Below are 20,681 nucleotides of genomic sequence, written 5' to 3' on the forward strand. Positions count from 1 at the left end.
ATCTATGAAGCAGAGTCCAAGATACTGTGTAAATTGAAACTTGTGAGAATGCATTGAGAACAGAAAAAACAAATAGCATAACCCTTCGAGATAGAGGTGATACGGCCCAGAAGATCCCGCAGATGATTAGGGAAGGAGGACGAGGGGGAACACGAGGAGTAGGGACATGGGAACAGGAGTGAAAAGTCAGAGTGCCAGGCCACCTGGCAGCCCCTCAAGAAGCCACTCCCACCCCCAAAGTAATCAAGGGGCACGCACAGAAGATGGAACCAGGCCGATTGGTGTCAGCGTATACTGCTACCGATGTAGGAAGAATCCCCAAACTTTCTCAGTTGGTCTTTCAGCTTACACATAGGTCTTTTGTAAGTGGCCATGCTGTGCATGTCAAAGAGCCATGTACTATGAGACGGTAGTGTGGTGGATGACCAATGGCATGAAATTCCACCTTTGCCTCTACGAAGGCCGTAGCCAGCCAACTCTTACAATGGTGGGTTAAATCTGGGAATATTGACATTTTGTGAAGCAAGGTCAGACGGGTCGTTAATTGTGGTGTCACCCCTAGGTTGGTCATCAAGGTTTCCCAAACTGAGCCCCAGTAGCACAAAAGTACTATACAGTCCCACAGGAAATGCAAAATGTCACAGGCCAGTGAACCACACCTTCAGCACCTCCAGGACTTGGAATCCTCTGTCATATGTGCTTTATAGACCCACTCCGGCATCCAGTGCCAGTGGTGTAGGACCTTGAAATAACTGAATTTCAACCTTTTTGATTCAGTCCTTGGTGCAATTATATCGCACCAATCGGACTCTTAGATCTAACAATAAACAACTTCTTGCAGTCCCTAGGATTAAACAGTCACGGGCGGGAGGTCGACGGTTCCCCTACAACGCGGCCAAGTTTTGGAACCAGCTTCCGGACCATATTCGTCTTGAACATAACTATCTTAGGTTCAGGAAGCACTTGAAGATGAGCAGTGGTGAATGATAAGGTGTCACAAGAAGTGCTGGGATGCCCTTGGCAAGTGCGTATTTAGTCACTCATTCAACCTGGCCTCTTGGAGGGAACTGCCATGGTCTTTCCAAAGGTCATGGGAGTCCTCCTCAGAGAGTGAGAGGCACAGCCTCTGCTCCAACAAACACCATAAATTGTGGATGGTGACGCTCGAAAAAAGACTGTCTGCAGCGGTGTAGGAAAGTAGGATCTGCTTCTGTGGCTCCCTTCCCTTTATGCCCGGTGTTATACTGTTTCTGACTAGTCTGGCTGGGATCCTGCTAACCAGGACCCCAGCCTCTGTTCTTTCTTCCCTAAATTGGCTATGGCAAGTACCTTGGTACATTCCTGTTTGGCTACTGGTGCACCCTTGTAAGTCCCTAGTATATGGTACAGAAGAACCTAGGGCATAGGTGAACCAGGGGTCCCCCCTGGGCTGAAGCATGTATTATGCCACCCATGAGGGTCCCTCCAAATCCTGACTACAGGCCTGCCATTGCAGACTGTGTGAGTTGGTGCTTGCACCTCTCACCAGAGATATAAGCTCCTTATATCTCTCTCCACTGCACTTAGACCCTAGAGGTCACCCCTCTGGCAGGCCTTTTCAGCCCCAGAGGCAGGGAGCTCGGTTTTAAGTGTGAGGGTGCCCCTGCATGAGCGGGACACCCCTACAAACCCTGGAGTCCATTCTCCAGGCTTTGTAAGTGGAACAGCGATCCTGAAATAGAGAGGCCAAGAGTCATCACGCGATGATCATCTCAAAACTGACTGGAACAAACCTGGGCATGTTTGGTATCAAACCTGTTGGAATCATACCCCAACACCATATCCGGTGTTGAAGGTATGATTCCAATCACAGGAGAGCTCTTCCGGGGAACCCTCCTTGCTCCCGGGACCGACGTTACAGAGCCTACCAGCAACCTAGGTCTGCTGCCGATGCCAGACACAATTCTGCCCTCCTGCTGCTGGGCCATGGCCGAGCAGGGGAAGATAGTACAATAGGATTCCTGTCACAGGGAGGTCACTGCCCACACTGCAACAGCACCACCTGTCTGCCCGTGTCTCCCAGCTCGCTGCTGTTGCCTCGGACACGAGTTCAAGGCCCTCCTCCACCCGCAGGCTACCACCTGTGCCTCATCCCTGGTGGCCCGTGGTAGGTTGCTTTGTGTAATTATATTGCTTGTTGTATTATTTATTTTGTTTGCTTAATTCCCCCTGTTGATTCTTTCGCTACTTCCATGCCCTGTGCCCTTCTGCCTTCCTGCCGTTCATCCTGTGGTTTCCCCGCCGCTGTGTCCCCTGCGGCCCTGCTCCCCGCTTGCTACACTTCGCTTTGTATTGCATTTTGCTGGATTGTTAGTTGTTTTCCTTTCCATTCCTCCTTTTCCTCGTGTGCCATTTCTGTGCCCTTTTTGCCTTCTGTACCCTCGCCGTTCCCAGTTTTCCCGGCGCTGCGCCCCCTGCTGCCCCAACCCTCCGCTCGCCCATTAATGCGCCCCCACCTCCCAGATGCTCCTCCCTCCCATCTTCCCATCTTATGGCGGCTGCTGCACGGTGAGGAGACCGACCCTTGACCCTTTCACAGGCAGGTGGCTCACCACGCCGCAACAGCACCACCTGTCTGCCTGTGTCTCCAAGCTTGCTGCAGCTGCCTTGGACGTGAGATCGGGCTATCCTCCACCTACAGGCTACCACCTGCGTCGCTTTGTGTAATTGTATTGCTTGTTGTATTGTTTATTTTGTTTGTTTCATTACCCCATTTGCCTCTTGCACTACTTCTGTGCCCAGTGCCCTTCTGACTTCTTGCCGTTCCTCCCATGGTTTCTTCGCCACGGCGTCCCCTCCGGCCCGCCCCCCCACTTGCTACACTTCGCCTTAGTGTATTTTGTATTGCATTTTGTTGGATTGTTAGTTGTTTTCCTTCCTATTCCTCCTTTTCCTCTTGTGCCATTTCTGTGCCCTTTCTGCCTTCTGTACCCTCGCCGTTTCTCCCCTGTTTTCCAACCACTGCGCCCCGCCCTTCCGCTAACCCATTCGTCTGCCCCCACCACCCAGCTGCTCCTCCCTTCCACCTCCCCTTCTTATAGCGTCCACGCCTGGACCGCGCCCAGAGCCAGAACACCTGGCCACCGCGAACGCCACGACGCCCGTCTCCGGTACTACTTCAGCTCCCTCCACGCACTCAACGCCGGACGATCATGCACCTGCTGCCTGGCTTCCCCGAAATGCACCCAAGGACCCTTCTCCTGCCAGAACTGCAGCTTCACCAGCATCCGGTCCGCCAACCCTCCTACCAGGAAAGAACCCAACTACCTTAGATGCATTCATCTCAACACTCGCAACACTAGAAAGCATGTTAAGACTCACTTACCAGCCGGGATGAGATGAAAACTGTGGATGAAGGGGCAAAGTAACATAATTAGGAAAATTAGTTCAATTAGGATTGCTATATAAGATACAGTGCCAAAGTTCATAATGCCATCTTTGATGTAATCTTTCCTAGTTTTTCAGTGCAGGGCAGTAGAAAAACGAATTTGCAGGAAGTTGCGCTGAGTGTGGCACTTCTTTACGATCCCAAAGGGATTCTATAAGGACAGTATTCACTTGTCCTAGCTCAAATTTACATTTTGTTACAATAAGTCAGGGAACTTAGAGTCAAAGAACTTAAAGTATAAGTAAAAGATTCATATATTCATTTGAAATTTAAATGCTCCACGTTCAATTTCTGAAGAACGAATAAATCATTGTGGGTTCTCTCCGCGCTTCTGGTTAACGAATCACGGCAGAGAACATAAACGGGATGCAGCTGGCAGCCGCAGCGTGTACATGCAGTGTTCCAAGGCCTCGTGTAAGATGGCCGATCAGTTGAGTGGCGGTTTAGCTGGCGCTTGCTGTATGGTACAAGTGGGATTATACGAAGTATGCATCTAAGACTACCCAAGGTTACAGTCCTGTTTTTCTATCACAAACTTACTTCAAATGTTTTGTTTGATTTAAGTTATTCCTGTAACTGTTCAAAATGAAGAGATTGATCTTGAGAACACAATTTGTCACCAGGGTAGGCTGAGAATTAAGAAAAACAACAAATCTCCTGGTTTTATAGATGCCATCTTGTTTTTTAGTGGATGTCACTGTCTGTGATAGTGAGACCGGGACTGTTCTTATCATGGAAATGCCACTGAGTGCGAGCTGCCCAGACCTTGAATAGAGAGTTCACAACCACAATATTTTGGCAAAGAGGTGAAGCCACAAATAAATGAGTGAGGTTTGTGGCTGCCCACATCAGTGAACACCTTGTTGGCGGGGGGGGGGGGAGATTCACAAGGATTTTTTTAAAGCACTCGCTACTTTAACAGAGCCAGTTTCCTAACACTCAAAGTGTTTACCGAGAAGAGACTAAGGGCCAGATGTAGGTAGCTAAATACCGGTCGGTAATGGCCAAAAATCTGTGAATTTTCCATTACAGACCGGTATTTAGCCCTTTCCAATGTTAGAGGCTGTAAATAAGGATTCGGTAATTTACTGATTCCTTATTTTAAGGAATCAGTAAATTACCGAATCCTTAAAACCTATGTAGGTAGCACCTAAGTGAGTGCATTTTTGTTTTAAGGATTCTCCATTTACCACCAACTACAAGTTGGTGGTAAATACTGAATACCTTTAAAAAGCAATTATTTGCTTTTTTCAAAGTGCCATGTGGCAGACATACATGCCCTTAGGGCATGTATGTGTGCCACATGTGCACACATGCACGATTCAGGGGTGTAACAGGGTGTCAATGTGACACCCTGCCACCTTTGAATATGCTCCCGCTATTACCGATTCGGTATTTACTGAATCGGTAATAGTGAATGGCTTCCTATTCATTCCAGGGCCATAGGAATAAATGGAAAGGTATTCCTCATTACCAAATCGGTATTACTGATTCGGTAATAAGGTTTATTACCGAATCGGTAAATTTTACCTATTTTTTACCTACATCATATTTACCGATTCTTAAATACTGAATCGGTAAAACTCGGTATTTAAGAATCGGTAAATTGAGATTACCTACATCGGGCCCTGAAGGTATAATAAGGAGATAGCGATGCCGAAGATTTTATTTCATACCAATCAAATTACTTCCTGTGTAGACTTGGCTCACCAAATGCAGCAATAGCAGGCAGAAAAGGCTTACTTTAAGGTCCAGTACTGTCTAATCCTTGTCTCTTCTAAACACTAGGGGATTCAACAAACTTTATTCGGTTTTATAAATGGAAAAAAAACATAAAAGTCATAGATAGGATGCTTTTTTGCAGCATGCTGCTGGGGTTCTGGACAAGGAGATTGAACTGGCTATTAGACAATTATCTCGCTCACCTTTCCACCCTTGCCTAGGGGTTTCTTCTGTTGCTCCATTTGCTGGTTCCCATACTCAGTCCCCTCAACTAGGCTTGGTGGACATACCTCAAGATATACCTCAAGACCTGGCTGGGGGTATCGCCCCCTTACACCAGTTGTTGTCACACGGGTCGGTGCCCAGTCTCCAATTTTTTGGTCAGCCCCTGACATGACCCCTGGCAATAGGTGGTGCCCAGGAGACGCTAAGCGGAAGCGCCCCTCAGTTGGGGGCCCTTGTAAATGAAAAAGAACATTGGATCACAGTCATCTTCAGCAGTCCACCCAGAAGTGCCTAACCTGGATGCTATTTCGTTAGACATGCTCAAAGCAGCCTTGCTGTCAGCTTTTGGAACTAAATTGGACCCCAGCCTACTCTGACTTTCTGCACTGGAAAGCAACCTGTCTGCACTGATAGCTACTTGCAAAGGGATCGTGCCCTTCTCTCCACAAGTATCCCTCCTACAAGGCCTACGATCTCGATCACCATTTCCAGTCCCAGTAGTAGTGGCACAGAAGCAGGAGACAGAGCAGTGTCTATCACGAAGCAGCCTAGTCACATGGTAGGAGATACAACGGCACCTATTGCCCAGGACTGACCCTCAGCACCATCCAGCCAACCGGAGGGGGGCGGGGGGCACCCAGAACACAGTATCTTTTCAGTCTCTGCAATCTCAGGGTTTCAAAGTGGGCGGATTGTATAGTTCCGATGACAGGTGGGAGGGGCTGAAAGCCATGTCCCCGGGGACTAGAATAACTATTATCCTAGTTTGGGCTCTATTCATCTCCTACCTGAGCCCACTCCGCTTGTTGTGGTGTTAGCTAGAGTACCATCAAGCAGTTCTTCAGAAAGATACGCCTCCGAGCGTTTTTTGATAATCGGCCAGTACTCCCCAGCGACGACACAGGCCTTAGGAAACCTTCGACCTTCACCCCGTCTGACGGGATGGTACCTCCAGAGGTCCTAACTTTTGAAAGAGCAGTCCTGCAAACCATGCAGAAGATACCTCCAACCAAACCCTTCAATAATTTGTCCAATGCTGAGAGACAGGCAGCTACCGCCCTTGGCAGGGACCCTTCAATTGTCATCAAGCAGGCTGACAAAGGGGGAGCGACGGTCATACAGAATCATGACGACTATGATCGGGAGTGTAGACGCCAACTAGCCAATACCACCCACTATAGACTACTAACTGAGGATCCCACCAATCGACTAACTACTACCGTGATGTCTCTAGTCATTGAAGCAGAGACTAACGAATGGATCAGCAAGAATGAAGCAGAATTCCTGGTAACAACGGACCCGATAATACCGTATTTTTATACACTGCCAAAAATACACAAGGGCACCACTCCAGTCCCAGGGAAACCGATTGTGTCGGGCATTGGGTCTATTTTAGAACCCCTATCCCAGTTCTGTGATGCATTCCTTCAGCCTCTGGTTAAATCAATCCCGTCTTATCTTCAAGACACCAGAGATGTGCTACGTCTCATTGACGACATGGATGGCAGAGAAGACATCGACCTCCTCCTTACCCTCGACGTGGAAGCGTTGTACACAAACATTCCTCAACAGGCCACGCTGGAAGCAGTGGAGTCCCTTCTCCGACGAGAGGAGTGGCTGTCCCCCACCCCGATCTCTTTTATCATGGAGTTGGCACACATTGCACTAACTGAGAATTTTTTCAAATACGAGTCGAACCTATACCATCAGATCCGTGGAACATCAATGGGTTCGACCTTTGCGCCGAGCCTGGCATGCATCTATATGGCATTGTTTGAAGAGAAGTGCATTTACCCCCCGGAACAGAACCCGTACCGTGAAAATCTCACGTGTTGGCGCCGGTACATCGACGACATCCTGGTGTTCTGGAAGGGTGATCGTTCGACTTGCGAGGCCTTTTGCTCTTGGATAAACCAACAAAACCCGTTTCTAAAGTTCACGGGCACGATCTCCAACCAATCCATACCTTTTCTGGACCTCTCTATATCACTGGAACCAACCACTATCAGTACCACTCTGTACAAAAAGGATACTGACAGGAACAGTCTATTGCCCTACACCAGTCACCATACTAGATCCCTTAGGGACAATTTACCTTTCGGCCAATTTCTCCGTCTTCGGAGGAATTGCAGCTCGACTACTGATTATAAACAGCAAGCACAATCCTTGCAGACCAAGCTCCGGGCTCGGGGTTACCCCACTCATCTCTTGAAAACCTCCACTAAGAGAGCCCTTAACAACAACAGGGAGGCTCTGCTCGAAATACACCCCAAGGAGCAAGAGGACACGATTGTTTGCGTGACCTCATTCACAAAACACTCCTCGTTCATCAAAAAAACAATCACCTCACATTGGGACCTTCTCAATTCTGCTGGGATGGAATTACCACGCCCTCGCTTTGCTTTTAAGAGGACGGCTAACCTGAAGGACACGCTGATCCACACCCGTCCTAAGAAAACCAACACCCAGATTGCCAATACTCTTTGGGACCTTCCTCCAGTAACTGGACACTATCGCTGTGGGTCCTGCGTTGTCTGCCCTCAGACCATCCAAGGCAAGACCATTGTACTTCCAGGCGACTACACATGGACAATGAACAAACATACCAACTGTAACAGTTCCAAGTGTATTTATGTGTTGATCTGCCCCTGCGATCTGTTATACATTGGGATGACCATGCGCCCAGTTAAACAACGTATAATGGAACACAACAGCAACATTCGGTGTCAAAAATCACACACCAGACTGTATGAACATTGCAAAATAAATCATCATCGCCCAGAAAATATCAGGTGGGCAGTCCTAGAGTGTGTACCTAACTTCAATCAACAAGCCCTCTTCCGACTCGAACAAAGATGGGTACATCGATTACAGTGCGACGAACGGGGACTGAACGATGGGGTGCCCTGGACTGCCCTCGCCAGATAGTCATGATTCTGGACTCCTTTGTCCATCCCTAAATGACTACTAAGATGACAAATCAGCTCTATTTGCACGTTCCAAAATGGCCCCCGCATTGAAGTGCATCCTACTCGCCGCTTTGAGCTAACCCCTTCTTACTTTTTACTTTTGCGTGCCGGGGCTTAGCAACCAGAGGGACACGCCCCCCGCTTGGTGCGCGCTCAATTTCTCCTTAACTGCACTGGAGTTTGCCGGGCGACCTTGCCGGCTGTCCTTACTTCGTGTGACCGTGGGACGGGTAGGTGCTGAGATGCCTGCCTTCAGCGACGTTTGAGGTAAGGTGTTGAGCCACTTTTTACAATCCGCGCGCTCTTTGCCAGACGCCCGGATAGTCACTACCCAGCGGATCCCCTTCACGTGGGGATCTGCGTGAAGGTGTTTACCGTTCTCAATAACCCCGCGGGATGCCTTACTTTCCCTATAGGAACCCCTCACTCGCTGCTGGCCCCACCTGGACAGCTCGTGAGGCCCTCGGGAACAACCATAACGGGTAAGCGCATCGTCGATGTTGACATTGCTCGCGCCCACGCGCATATGTCAATCAGGGCACTTTCTTTGTGTTGTGTTGTTTTGTTTTGACTTCCTGCCGGTGACCGCGATCACCACGCTAGCACCGACCCCACGCAGATAACAGAGTGTCAAACTACATATGAGCGACTTTAATTTTATCTTTTTGTTTATATTTGCGGTTTCTTTTGGATTGTACGGCTAAATTCTTTAGTCTACATATATATTTATAGCTTTTAACAAATACACGGGCCCCCCATACCAGCTAACTGGGTTAGGGCGCAACATTACCAATGGCCCGGTATATTGGTTTCACACCGGACTCGGCAAGCTGCATAGTCTTGAGTCACGCCCTTTGCACCAAGATGCATGCTTAAAGACTTACAGCATGACTGCCCACACACAGAGCGTGTTCAACTGCGCGCACTGTTTTGATCAATCACTTCTCTCTCACAGTACCATTGAATCTGTTATGGCACAGTGGTTGTATTCACGGGACACGCACCATCAAGTCACCTTGAACACAGGCACCTTCTGATGTAAAGTGCTAATACCGTATTTTAACATCATGTATGTCTGTTTATTTAATTTTTTTTCAGTTTCCAGCAGGTCCCTCGCCTGGAACCATTTCAGTACGATACTACTCAGGTCGTATATGGGGGTCTTCTCAATTCAGAGGATACCCAGCAATCATATGAGCACTAAGGTCCTGACGAATTGCCCTTACGGCAAGAAACATGTCGACCATATTCACATGAAGGGTTGAATAAGGATTGGTCCCATTGTTTATCACTCCTTAATACCCCTTATTTTTAATAGAGCAGCGAGCCTGATCATTAAATTTATTCCCAATGGACTCGACTGACTTTTTTTAAATCCTACACACTCACCCCCATGCTCACTATTGCACTCCTTAGGCCCCTCACACACATACACCCGCTGGCTCGGAATAAAAGATCTCCATCAAAGTGCAGCCCCTTGGGCTGCCCGACGGGCATTGCACCGCCAGCCTGCCGTAGGAGCAGGATACCGATGATGACGCTGGACGGCCACCGATTGGGACAACAGGTGTTGTCCTGTCGGTAACCTGTGTGAGGTATCCTTATATTCTGAAAAGGGTCTACACCATGCACTTGTCCCGCCACTACAATTGAGAGAGAAAATTGACCGAGCTATATCACTAGCTCCCACTGGGGAACTCTGTACAACACTCCTTGTTTGCTGCTGCTTAGGACGAGTACATTGGACCCCACTAAACAACCGTCCACTTTTATTCCCTTTGTTTGATACTAGCTAGAGTACCATGCCTCAACCCCGGGACCAAGGAAGACTTTTACCAGCTGAACAATAAGGTGGTGCACTGGCTCAATTAAAACATTGCCCGTGGGCTTAGGGTTGAAAACCAAATTCTCATGGTGCGCTAGACACAGTGGGTTGGTAGCGCCATGAAATCCTGGCTGGAGACTGCATTATCATCAATTTTAACAATCCAGTCATGGTAAACCGAATCTTAAGCATGGTTACCCAGTCTAACTACAGGTGTTGGAACTCAGCAATCTTGACACTCCCGCTGGGATACTTCTACAGGCCCAATTATTACCAACTACGGTCCCAACGCAAGCGGCTCCAAGAGGTGGGCCATAGGGGTCGTGCAGAGGGGATAATAGTGTCTGTAATAAGAACTCCGGCGGTCCTAGTGTTGGGCAGGACCGCTCCTAAGTGGAGGGTGCAGAAGTCCTGGTTCGCTGAGCATTTGACCGTCTAAAGTGCTTGACCATATTTTCTTTGGGGGCCTCTGGAGGTCGTTGCCCGAGGAGGGGGGAGGCCAGGTTCAGGTTCAGCCTGACCTGGAGGAAAGGGCATCTGTAATCAGTGTCCTGACCGGTTGTTGGCTTCCAGGGGTACCGCTCCCAGGTGGGAGGGTGCAGTACTGGAGGGGAGTGTGTCGCTGATACGCCGCTGGCGTGTGCTCTGTCTAGCCTGAGACATACTGTGCCTGTAATCGTGGAACTGGGAGGGGGTGCAGAAGGACGGTGTACTTCTGACTCCGGTGCAACTTAAGGGTGTAAATCCTAGGTTGGGAGATTAGGAAACTTCTAGGTCAAGAGGAACTCTACCAAAGTGAATCAGCGGAAAAGACCGAGGGGGCTGCCCTTGCTGTGTGTTCTGGGGCCCGTCTGCAGTTTGTTGTTTCCACTAAGGTAGAGGAAAGGGGACTTTGCTGTGTGCTGTGTCCCCCCCACCTGCTTGAAGAGGGACTGTGCTGTGTGCTTTGTACCTCAGAAGTGGAATCGTCTGGTCTGGTAGGAGAGTTGTGTTCTGGTGAGTGCTTCGCTGTGAGGGTTATTCCTTCACCCTGACTGGAAGCAAGGGTCCCTACTTGGTCTAAGGTACTTACCTCTGCCAACTAGAGACCCCCAGTTCTAACATTGGTGGAGTAGAGGTAGGATCGGGCATGCTTGCCCGTGACCTCTAGTTAGCCTGAGGGTGTGGTCCCTAGGTTGTAGGAACAGTGGTAGTGTAGCTACCCTGAGAGAGATAGTGGAGATTGGCTATTGTGTGCCAGGGGCTTCTGCCCCCACTCTGTGGATTGGTTAGGACCTGTGATCTTTGGATGGCCTAGGGCCTGGTCCTGGCTGTGGATGACTAGTGTGTACCAGTGGGGTATCCTAGTTGTGTCAGAGAGCTTTTGTTGAGGGAAATCCCTGTGGGTTCAGAGTGGCGAAAAACTGTAAGGTGGCCCTGCCCTGCAGGCCCGTCTCCGTGGTTTTGTCGCCCAAAGCATTGAAGACCATCAGTGTAGTGATTGGTCTACCCTGCGTTTTGGCTGGAAGGGGGATGTGTTGGACCCGGTCCTTTGGGCAGGTTTACCCCGTGACTTTTTGCTTTTTCCTAGCCTGTTTTTGGAACCTGGGTTGGTGATTTTTAGGCCTCTGCGCACTTTTTCACTGTAGTACAGTGTAAAGTGCGTGTGCTCTCTGTGTATGGATGGTGAGCGCCCTGCCCTCCCATAGGAATGAATGGGGAATATGTATGCCCATGGTAGATTCCTGATGCATGGGGAGTGCAGGGTCGAGTTTGATATGTATGAACTCGTGAGAATGAATGCTGCAGAATGGTGTATGCGGCATGGCTGTATCTAGTCCAGAAGCGCCACTTTTAGAAGTTGGCATAATTGTGTAGTGAGTCTGCTAGCACGTGATTGGCTGATGGGCCTGGCCCAGGCATGCCTGGGCCTGTTGCTAGATGGACTGTCTGGAGGAGGGGGTCTGAGTCAAGCCGTAGAGGAAAGGCCCCCCATCTGCTGTTGGGGGGAGTGGAAAGAGCTCTGGTGGTGCCAGGCTGTGTCTGTCGGCCCACCCTGGATGACTCTCCCTCCCGATGGCCCCCTGTCACCTCTGACCTGAGGCTGACAGGAGAGGGAAACCAGATACTCCCAGAGCTTAGGGCTCGCCTACACAAAGACTTCTAAAGACTTCAAAGGTTTTTTCTGTGGATAAGAAGGGGCTGTTCCCCTTCCAAAATGTTCTTGTCTTGTTCTTACTTCGGACTGGAATCTACCAGGGGCGGGCGCTGCCCAGCCCCTGGATGCCTGGACCTCTGGGGGACCCCTCTGCCTGTCCTGGAAGGATGGGGGACTTTGCTTTACCCTGGAGGGACTTTGCTGCATCCCCCTGAAGGACTTGGCTGGACTTGTCCCTGTAGCGCTGAGGGAGCGCTTCATCTGCATCTAGCGCTGAGAGAGCGCTTTATTGCCCTTCTAGCGCTGGGAGCGCTGGATTTGTCCTTCATAGCGCTGAGAGCGCTTTATTTCCTGCCCATGGCACTTTGGTTGCACTTCTAGTGCTGGAGCGCTTTGTGTGCCTCTATAGCGCTTGAAAGCGCGTTGCTGCTGGAGGCCGGCGGCGGATCGGCGCGGGAGCCCACTCCGCTTATTTTTCCGACTTGGATTTGCCCAGTTGTTTATGTGATTTACGAGTGCCCACCTCGCGATTTCTGCCCGCCTGCCTGCCTAGCGAGGGCCGCCGCGCTGCCCACGGCGACCCGGAAGTACCTGGCCGGCCGGCCAATCCCAGCGCGGCCGGCCGGAAGTCCCGCCCCGCAGCCTGTGAGGCGGGGGGGAAGAGGAGAGAGGCGCGGGGAGATGGCGGCCGATGCCAAGAGGGGAGAGCCTGGGGGCCCGAGGCGCATTGTCGGCGCCTGCCCCAGGAAGACAGAGGAGCCGCCCCGTGAGCCCCGGTGAGTCTGGGCTGAGGGCGGGCCGAGTGGGGCTGTGCCTGGGAGGTCCCCCTTCGTCAGAGCGGCCCCGTAGGGCAGCGGGCCGCTCCAACGGTGTGTAGAGCCTGGGAAGGCTCGAGGGGCCAGTCTTTGTGTCGAGCCCTGCAAGGCTCCAACGCGGGGGCAGAAGAGAGGAGGGGCGCCGGGACACGTTGTCGGTGTCCGCCCCCCCCCCCCCGCAGTGGCGCGAGCTCGCGCCTAGTGCCAGTAGGAAGCCATGAAGGCTTCAGGGGTGGCCCCGGTTGGCAGTGGGTCGCCCCAACGTGCACAGAGCCCGGAGGGGCTCCCCGCCTCATTTTGTATTTGGAGCCCTGAGAGGCTCTGGGGGCATTTTGAGAAGTTAGAGTTCCCCGTAGGGGACTCCACCGTGATGAGGGCTTCAAGGGCGCCCCCAGTTGACAGTGGGTCGCCCCAACGCTTGGAGAGTCCAGGGAGGCTCCAGGGGGCATGTTGCTTTAGAGCCAGTGTGCCTCCAACGTTTGACCAGTGTTGGCCAGGGCCTGTGTGGCTCCAACGTGCGCAGTGTTTGTTTTAGAGCCTGTGTGGCTCAGGTGGCACAGATTTGTTCTAGGGGCTACTGAGAGCCCTGCCACAGCTTTTGGTACACAGTTGCCCAGCACTTCGTGGGCAGCTGCCACGTTTAGGCTTTTTGGTACTTTGAGACTGGCGCTGCATGGCAACGCACCCTGACACTGAGACTCAGGGCGTCTGAGCCCCAACAAGGCCAGTTGGCCTAGGGACTGCCACAGGTGGTGGCTTATGTGAGTTTTTGCGCAACTGTATGGTTATTGCACCTCTGAATGTGTTCTCTTGCATCATGTCTTATTCCTGCACCTCTGAATGTTTTTAGACATCATGTGACTATTGCGCTACTGTATTATTCTGGTACCTCTGAATGTAATTTTATTGCATCATGTGCTTTATTCTTAACACCGCTGAATGTGTAGGTTTATGCATTATGTGTTTTTCTTTACTACTCCTCTGAATGTATATTTATGCATCATGGGTAATGTGTTCTTTCTGAGACCCCTAAATGCTGTGTGATACTTAGGTGGTTTTCCTTTACTACTCCTCTGAATGTGTTTCATACATCATAGGTAATGTGTTCTTGCTTAGACCCCTAAATGCTGTGTGATACTTAGGTGGTTGTTCTTTTTAGTACAGGTGGTCCTAGTGAGGTCCTGGTCCCCGGTGTGACATTCTCCTAAGGTGTTAGGGTTGCGTAGGGGGTACTTACCTATTCCCAGTAGTTACTGGAGGTGATCTATAACTGTTACTTTGTGTTACAGTGAAGTTTATATACTTTTATTCTAATTTCTGACAAGTATTTCTATATCTGCAAAGTGTTGATTCAGACAGTGGCCCATGTGGCCCTGTCTTGTAAATAATCCCTTGTGAATATTGCCGTGCCAGTTGGCACAATGTACATGTGTAATTTCTATCTGATATGTTTTGACAATACAAAAGTTATTTTAATATAACCTTGTGTGGAGTCTCTTTTGTGGTGTACCTAGTATGTTGTTGCTGTTGTGCGCTGACGCAAATGCTTTACACATCGCCTCCGAGTTTAGCCTAGACTGCCCGCGCCATGCTACCTAGAGGGCGAGCAGGGGTTATCTTGGCGTGTGACTTCCTTGCCCTGACTGGAATGGTGGTTTCGGCCTGGCTTGGGCATCAGCCTTAGCCTACCCGAAATAGCCGGTTTCCAACAGACAGCAAATAGGTTTACTCCTCTGAGCTCATAGGAAGATTGCGATTGACGATGTGTGTGTCCCTCGGACCCTGTGGCACCCACATCCCAGGGACATGTATCGCCCCCGGAACAGCTATCGAGTGTGAATGGAGGGTGTAAATTTCTTTCTTGGAATATCGTGGGGCTGGAGAGTAAGATTGGGCACACCGAATGGTTGGCCCTTGTTAAGAGTTTTGACGTAATATGCCACCAGGAAACTTGGGCTGGAGACAATAATTAGCACCTGGATGGCTATAAAACCCTCTTTGTTCCAGCTACCCCATCCAGGTCAGGGAGAGCCAAGAGGGGGCTTATCACCTTTGTTTCTCTAGCTGTCCTTGCCATCTCCGCTCCCAGTAGGAAGGAAAATGCTACTTACCAGTGTGCATCTGTTCTTGGCAAGTAGAGCTGCAGAGATTCACACTCTGTGCATAGATCGCCATCTGGTGTGGGGCTCGGTTGCTTGCACCTTGTCGTTGTCTTGGAATAAGTCTTTTTAGTCACAAGATAGGTGACTTCTCCTTTGGACGATAGTGCGCATGGGCATCAACTCCATCCTCAGATTGTTTTTCGCCACGTGAGTTTGTAAGAAACAGAGATGTCCATGAGAATGTACCTAAGATAACACTGGAACAGATATAGGTTCCGGGGAGGTGGGGGGGCGTGTGAATCTCTGCAGCTATACATGCCAAGAACAGATGCATACTGGTAAGTAGCATTTTCCGTTCGAGTCGCAGAATTCACACTCTGTGCATAGACTGTACAGCCGTGTCTCCCCTAGCGGTGGTTGCCTGTATCTGTTGCAGTCATTTGAAGAAGTGTTTGCCTGCACATCTACACAATAGTGTTTGGTGAAGGTGTATGTAGTAGAAAATGTTGCTGGCTTACAAATGTCTTCTAGGGGAATGTTCCCTAAGAATGCCATGGAAGCCCCTAGTTGGCGTGTTCAGTGCGCTCTAGGGGGAATTGTTAAAATGCATTTTGCTTCCTGATAGCATATTTGAATGCATTTTACTATCTACCTGGCAATTCCTGCATTGAAAATTGGGTTGCCTTTATGAGGTGGTGAGAAAGCCACAAACAGTCGTTTTGTTTCCTGTCTATGCAATAAAGTAAAGCTCTTTTGACATCAAGCGTGTGAAGACTTCTTTCCGCTACAGAATCAGGGTTTTGGAAAAATATTGGTAACTCTACTGATTGATTGAGATGGAATGTCACCTTTAGAAGAACTGTTGGGATTGTTCTAAGAACCACTTTGTTGCGATGTATTTGTAAAAATGGTTCTTGTTCGGTTAAAGCCGGAATCTCACTTACTGTCCTGAGAGAGGTGGTTGCGACAAGGAGAGCTACTTTCCATGTAAGGAATTGTAATTCACATTTGTGTAAAGGCTCAAACGGGGGACCCATGAGCCTAGTAAGAACATTGTTTAGGTTCCACACTGGAGATGGTGGCAGTCTGGTTGGAATTATTCTTTTAAGGCCTTCAATGAAGGCTTTGATAGCAGGTACCCTAAACAATGACACATGTTGCCTGTTTTGTGAGTAGGCTGCAAGAGCAGCTGGAATGTAATCTGATTGATGAGTGTGCAAGATTTCATCTTTGTAGATGTAGTAAATAGCAAATGATGTTCTGAATTTGAAGCATCTAATGTGTCAATGTTGTTGTTATTGTAGTAAATGACAAATCTTTTCCATTTAGCTGCATAGCAAGCAATAGTAGTGGGGCGTTTAGCTTCTTTAATAATATTCATACAGTCCGTGGGAGGTTCAGGTAACCGAACTCTAAGATTTCAGGAGCCAGATTGCTAGATTCAGTTGTGCTGGATCTGGGTGCTTTATCTCTCCATGGTTCTGCATCAGCAGTTTTGGGGACAGACGTAGTTTTTGGTGTGGAACTATTGAGAGTTCGAGGAGCGTTGTGAACCATGGTTGCCGTGCCCATGTGGGAGCAACCAGGATCATCTTGAGAGACTAATGTTTGAGCTTGCGTACTACTAGTGGGATGAGTGGGAGTGGTGGAAAAGCGTACACAAATCTCCCTGGCCAGTTCATCCATATTGCATTGCCCTTGGACAATGGGTTTGGGAACCTGGCAGCGAAGGTGTGGCATTTTGCGTTTGAGTGTGTGGCGAACAGATCTATGTCTGGTTGGCCCCACATTTGGAAGAAAGTTTGAAGAACTTGTGGATTAAGTTCCCATTTGTGTATTTGTTGAGTCTGACGACTTAACAGATCCGCTATCTGATTGTTTACTCCTGGAAGATGTTCTGCCAGGAGATATATGTTTTGTGTAATGGCCCACCTCCATATGCTTTGCCCTAGGTGAGACAGCTGCAAAGAATGTGTTCCTCCTTGCTTTTGTATGTCGTACATTGCTGTCATATTATCCATCCGGACGTAGGCAGCCTTGTTGAGAAGACGTACTTGGAACTAGAAATATTGCCAGTGGTTCTAGGTGATTGATGTGGAGTGCTTTTTGTTGAGTGGTCCACTTGCCCTGAATTGTGTGATTTAGGAGATGGGCTCCCCAGCCGGTGAGTGATGCATCTGTTGTTAGCACTATTTGTGAAACTGGCTCTAGGAACGGCCGTCCTTTGGAAAGGTTTTGTGTGTTCCACCACTGCAGAGAGCGATGTGTTTGGCTGTCTACCAACATCAGATCTGTAAGTTGTCCCTGAGCCTGATTCCACTGACATGCCAAACATTCTTGTAAGGGGCGCATCTGAAGTCTTGCGTGAGGTACGATGAAAATGCAAGAGGCCATCATCCCTAATAGCTGCATAAACACTTGTGCTTAGAGAGAGTGTTGAGGGTGAAACTTGGTGATGAGGGTTTGCATGCTGGCTATCCTGGCTGGATTGGGGTATGCTAGAGCTTTGCAAGTGTCTATTGTAGCTCCTAGATACTGATGTATGTAGGAGGGTTGAAGGTGTGACTTGGTGTAGTTTAGTGTGATCCCTAAGTCGTGTAATAGCTGGATCATTTGGTAAGTGTGATGAACACACTGACGTATGACTTGGCTTTTAGGAGCCAGTCGTCCAGGTATGGAACTGCGTGGATTTGCTGCCTTCTTAAGTGTGCTGCTACTACTGCAAGGCACTTTGTGAACACCCTGAATGCTGTGGTCACCCCAAATGGATGGACCTTGAACTGATAATGCTGGCCGTCCACTGTGCATCTTAGGTATTTCCTGTGAGCAGGGTGAATGGGACTTTGGAAGTAGGAGTCCTTGAGATCTAGTGTGGCAAGGAAGTCGCCTCTTTGAAGCAGTGGAAGGATCTGCCGAAGAGTGATCATGTGAAAATGATCTGATTGAATGTAGAAATTGAAAGGTCTGAGGTCCAGTATTGGTCTTAGAGTCCCGTCTTTTTTGGGGATTAGGAAATACAGGGAGTAAACCCCTGTTCATTGATGTTGTATGGGAACTGGTTATTTTGCGTGCTATTGAAGCAGTGAAAGAACTTCTTGTTTGAGGAGTGTTAAATGTTCCCCGGACATTGGACGCTGTTTAGGTGGTAAGTTGAGGGGAGTAGCAGAAAGTTCCAGGCAGTAACCATACTGGATAATATGTCTTACCCACTTGTCCATAGTGATGGAATTCTAGACAGGTAGGAACTATGATAGTCTCCCTCCGACCAGAGTGGAATAGGCTGGAGGGAAGTCACTGCTTCCTAGCGGAGGAGGTGTGAGTGTTGTTGTTACCTCGACCTCTCCCTTTGTTGTTACTTTCCCTGTATCCACCTCTAAAATATCCCCTACTGGGAGATGTTTGTGTGGTGTTTTTGTATTAAGAGGAAGTAGTGTCTGTACCAATGTTCTTGGATTATCCTCTGTAGAAGGAGCGGCGAAAGGAACCACGTGTGGATGGAGAGACTGTAATGCTCCCATGGATTTAGCAGTCTCCGTGTCCTTTTTAATTTTTTGGCATCTGCAGCCGGTCCAAAAAGTTGTTGCTGATTGAACACCTGGTTGAGGATAGTTGTTTTTACCTCCAGTTTAAAGCCAGAAATGTGCAACCAAGCATGTTGTCTGAGTAACATGCTAGTGTTAAAGGCCCTAGAGGCGGTGTCTGCTGCATCAAGGGCACACTTTTTTTGTTATTTGTTTATTGGTTTTACTTAATGCACAATTGTCAATGAACAGCTTATACCACAATATAAGTATACAGTAGAAATCAATGGCCAGTTGAATTACGAGAGAACAACAAACCAAACTTCCGGTACCTCTCTAACTTCTCTGCATTATATCAATCTCCAGAGGGGGGGCATAATAGCAATAAAGCAGCTCCATTTGAAAATAATCAGTAGTGATCAAGGAACATAACATCAATACTCTTCATATATAATTAATGACTTGGAATAACAGGTCACAGATACATTGCATCGACATAGGCAGTGACATAATTACATCTCATTAAATACATGTCTTCAAATTCCCAGCCCCTAGCACACATAGGAGGCGGACTGCTAGCTAACCCCATCGTACTGTAGTTAATCCGACTCACCAGCTGAAGTCGGAGCAGCCGCACTAGCCGGAGAATGTGCCCTGCTGTTGGACCATTGTATAAACGGCTCCCATATGTCTTTGGGCCGAGATGTTGGTGGCATAAGTTCCCAGTACCCGGGTGTGACCGTATGTGACATCCGATAACCATTCATCAAAAGTGGGTATCGTTTCCCTGCCCCACTTAAGTGCAATCTGCCTGCGCGCATATAGCAATAGGAGAGCATGTAACTTGCGCCTACGGGGTAACGTGTGCTGTACCTTCCCTAGTAGAGCCAGGTGTGGTGATGCCTCATCTCTACGTTGAACTATCTGATTGATTGCCGAAAAAATGTCTGTCCAGTAATTTATTAGTGACGGGCAGTCCCATGCTATATGTAGGAAGGAAGCAGGTTCATACCCGCATCTCCAACATAGCTCATCCTCGCGCAACTTCATTTTGTGGAGACTAATAGAAGTTCTATAATACCGATGTAAGAATTTAAAATGTATAAGTCGTAGTTTTTAATTGGGGGATACGTCCGATAATTGTTTGCAACAGTAGTCCCATTGCTCTTCTGTCAAGGGAGGATCCAATTCGGCGTTCCAGAGCTGCAAGGATTTGGGTTGAATAATTGGGGTCGGGTCCTGCATGGAGGTGTATAGCCTAGAGACTAGTATCCGAGGGGAGGCCCTGGCCAAGATGTTATCTAATGTGTTTAGTGTCGGAGGGGCCTCCGAGAAACCCTTTCACATCGCGCGGCATGCAGCCTTCAATTTATGGTAGGTGAACCGCTCAGCAAATGTCAATGCCTGATCTTCTGTGTCTGCAGAGGGGGCCTAAAACTGCCCTCTGGATATAGGTCGGCAAAGGTTAGCAGCTGCGTACCTCCTATCTCTACCACCCCACCTCCTTGCTCCAGACCCAGTATAGTGGGGTTATCGTGCAAGGGCATGGAGGGCGTGTACAATAGTGGGACATTAGCTCGCCGCTGGAGTTCACTCCAGACCCTTCGCAACATGTTAGCAGTGTTGATGTCCTGCCGGGGTCCCTTTTTGTAGAGTGCAACTTTCAAAGGAGTGGGCGCAACAGCGTCCATCTCAACCGCGACATGTGGCTGATAAGGGGTAGAGTATACCCAGAAGTGAAGGAATTGTGCTTGTGCACACAGTCCATAAAGTGGCATGTCAGGAGCTCCGAGGCCACCTTGCTTGAGTGGTAGCGTCAGGAGATCCTAGGATACTCTCGCCTGACTCCCAGCCCACACCAAAGACAGCAGCTGTGTTCTAAGGCTTTTATAAAAATGCTGCGTAAGAGGGAGCGGTACGTTAGCAAACAGATAAAGG

This window comes from Lissotriton helveticus, assembly GCF_964261635.1.
Source record: "Lissotriton helveticus chromosome 1_1 unlocalized genomic scaffold, aLisHel1.1 SUPER_1_unloc_18, whole genome shotgun sequence".
NCBI lineage: Eukaryota > Metazoa > Chordata > Amphibia > Caudata > Salamandridae > Lissotriton > Lissotriton helveticus.